Source organism: Myotis lucifugus, unplaced genomic scaffold (genome assembly GCF_000147115.1).
Source record: "Myotis lucifugus unplaced genomic scaffold, Myoluc2.0 scaffold_89, whole genome shotgun sequence".
Lineage (NCBI taxonomy): Eukaryota > Metazoa > Chordata > Mammalia > Chiroptera > Vespertilionidae > Myotis > Myotis lucifugus.
This window is the reverse complement of record NW_005871137.1, coordinates 279,195-282,862: the sequence shown is the minus strand read 5'-3', so window position 1 is coordinate 282,862 and position 3,668 is coordinate 279,195.

The following is a 3,668-nucleotide window of genomic DNA, read 5'->3' as shown; positions in this document are numbered from 1 at the left end:
AGTACTGGAAGGCTATGACTTCCAGGACCATGTTGAATTGGAGTCGTCTTGTTTCTAGTCTTGGAAGAAAAGCTTTTAACCTTTCACCATTAAGCGGGGTGCTGAGAGTGAGATTGTCATATATGACCATTATCCTGTTGAGGTATGTTTCTTCTATACCCAATTTAGGAACTTTTATCATGAATGGATTTGAAATTTTGTCAAATGATTTTTCTGCATCTCTTGAGACGATCAAGATGTTTTCTATATTCTATTAAGGTAATGTATTGTGTTAGTTTTTTGCATGTTGTACCATCCTTGCATCCCAAGGATAAGTCTTACTTCATTGTGGTAAATGATCCTATTAATGTACTGCTGCATTCTGTTTGCTAGTATTTTATTGATAATTTTTGCTTCTATAGTTGTCAGAAATATTGCTCTGTAGTTTTCTTGCCTTGTGGTGTCCTTTTCTGGCTTTGGTATTGCAGGATTGTTGACCTTGTGAAATAAATATTGGAGTGTTTCCCCCTTTTATATTTTATTTGGAGAATAAGCAAAGGACTGGTGCTATTCTTTAAATGTTTGGTAAAATTTGCCAATGAAAACATCTAGTCCTGGGTTTTTTTTATTGGAAAAGTTTTGATTGCTCATTCAGTTTTATTACTGGTAATTAGTCTGTACAGATTTTTTTATTTATTCCTGGTTGAGTCTTGGTAGGTTGTATGTTTTAAGAATTTATCCATTTCTCAAAGGTTGCCCAGTTTGTTGGCATAGAGTTGTTCATAGCAGCCTCTTATATTTCTTTGCATATCTGTGGCATTGGCTGTAATGTCTCCTTTCACATTTACTAGTATAATCTGGTGATTTGGGACCTCTCTCTTTTTTCCTTGATTAGTCTAGCTAAAGATTTATAAATTTTTAAAAATATTTTCAAAGAACCAACTCAGGTTTATTGATTTTTTTCAGTTTTCCTGTTCTCTGCTTCATTTATTTCTGTACTAATCTTTGTTTTCTCCCTTCTGCTAACATTACAGGGTATACTCTGTTTTTGTTCTTTATCTAGTTCCTTGAGGTGTACAGTTGAGATATTTTTGTTTTTAATGTAGGCAATTATTCCTATAAACTTCCTTCTTAGAACCATAATTTTTATGTTATGTGTCCATGCTCATTTGTTTTAAGATAATAGTACATTTCTATTTACCCTTTATTTTTTTTCTTTGATCCATTGGTTGTTCATGAGGGTATTGTTTAATTTCCATGTGTTTGTGAATTTTCCAGTTTTCTTTCTGTTATTGATGTCTATTTTCATATCACTGTGGTCAGAGAAGATACTTGGAACAATTTCACTTTTTGAAATTGCTAAGACTTGTTCTGTGGTCTAATATATGGTCTATCCTAGAAAAAGTTCCATGTGCACTTGAGGAAATGTATTCTGCTGTTGTGGGATAGAATGTTCTGCACATGTCTGTTAGGCCCATTTCATCTATAGTGTTGTTTAAATCATCTGCTTTCTTATTGATTCTGTCTATCCATTGTTGAGAATAGAGTATTAAACTCCCCAGCTATTTTGTATTGCTGTTTAATTCTCCTTTTAACTCTGTTGGTTTTTGCTTTATATATTTACTTGCTTTGATATTGTGCATAAATATTTACACTATATATAATCTGAGTGGCCAGATTTTTATGACCACCTGACATTTGTAGGCAAATTAGCTATAATTTCACACTAAAGTTGCTAGAGGGCCAGACCATTATAAATAGGGAAGCAGGTTGTTTACCACGACAGTAGAAGTGATTTTTTTCTGAAGATATGGGTAAACAATGCGATTTAACAGCCTTTGAATGTGGGATGATTGTTGGTGCTGGGAGCCATGGAGCCAGTATCAGCAAAACAGCCGAAGGCCTGTTCGAACACCTTTGCTGTCTGCAGTTACCAAGATAAAACATCTCCAATTCGCACAGGAACACAAGGATTGGACAGTCGAACATTGGAAGAAAGTCATGTGGTCCGATGAATCATGTTTCCAGTTGCATCATGCAGGTGGCAGAGTGAGAATTTGGCGGAAACAGCATGAAAGCATGCACCCCACATGCATGAGTACAACCCTTCAAGCAGGTGGGGGCAGTGTTATGGTTTGGGGCATGTTTTCCTGGCATGATTTGGGCCCTTTAATTTGTGTGGAACAACGTCTGAATAGCACAACATACCTAAGTATCGTTGCTGATCAGGTTCATTCTATCATGTTGATGGTGTATCCCAATGGAGATGGCTTCTTCCAACAAGACAATGTGCCATGCCACGGTGCTTGTATTGTGTAGGAGTGGTTTCAAGAACATGAGGGAGACTTTACCTTGATTAGGTGGCCCCCACAATCACCAGATCTCAATCCAATTGAGCATTTGTGGGATGAAATTAAAAGAGCCATCAGGCAGCTGGTTCCACAACCATCAAATCTCACAGAACTGGACAGTGCTATTCATCAGGCATGATATCAGATTCCTTGCATCACCTTTCAACATCTTGTGGAGTCAATGCCAAGAAGAATCGCCACAGTATTGAAGGCATTAGAAGGCATTACATTAGAAGCCCGTTGCATGAAGATTCACGCAATAGGCCTTCCTTCCCCTGGCTGCTGGCACCGGTTTTCCTCCAGCACCCAAGACCCAGGCCTTTGGTCCAGCCACAGCGGAGAAGCCAAGCCTCTTCAGTCTTCAGTCTTCACTCCGCGCCTGCATATGCAAATTAACCACCATCTTTGTTGGGTTACTTTGCATAGTTGCTCTGATTGGCTGGTGGGTGTAGCAGAGTGACACCAATTTGCATGTTTCTCTTTTATTAGTGTAGAATATATATAAATTTCTTGAAATAATGTTTCTATCCCTTTGCTCTTGGTCTATGTGTGCTATTAAGGCTAATGTGAATCTCTTGTAGGTATCATAATGTTGGATCTTGTTCTTTCATTACTCAGCCACTTATGTCTTTTGACTGGAGAATTTAGTCTATTTACATTTAAAATAATTATTTCTAGGTAAGGAATTACTATTGCCATTTTGTTAGTTGTTTCTGGCTGGTTTGTAGTTCTATTGTTTCTTGTTCCTTATCTACCTCTTTTTTGTTGTGTTTTGATGTATTTTGCTATCAGGATGCTTTGACATCTCTATCATACTCTTTTGTGTAATAAATACACGTTTTTCCCTTTGCTTATCATGAGACTTACATAAAATATCTAAATTAAAACACACCATTTTAAACTGATAACACCTTAACTTTATTAGCATTCCTAAGTTTTACACTTTTACTTCTCCCCATCACACTTTAGGTTATTGATGTCACATATTTTTATATTGTATAAGTAATAACAGTTTATTGTTGTCATTGTTATTTTTACCACATTTTAAACTAAAGTGGTAAATGAATTATGCATCATTATTACCATATTACAAACTCAAACTTTGACTATATACTTATCATTACCAGTGAGCTTTATTCAACCTTCTTATGCTTTTATGATGTTTATAATTGTTCTTTTACTTCTACCAAGGAATACCCTTTAGCATTCCTTGTAAGACATATCTAGTGATAATGAACTCCCTCGATTTTTGTTTGTTTGGGAAACTCTTTAGCTCTCCTTCATATCCAAAGGATAGCTTTGTCAGGTATAGAATTGTTGTTTGATGGTTTTTTTAAA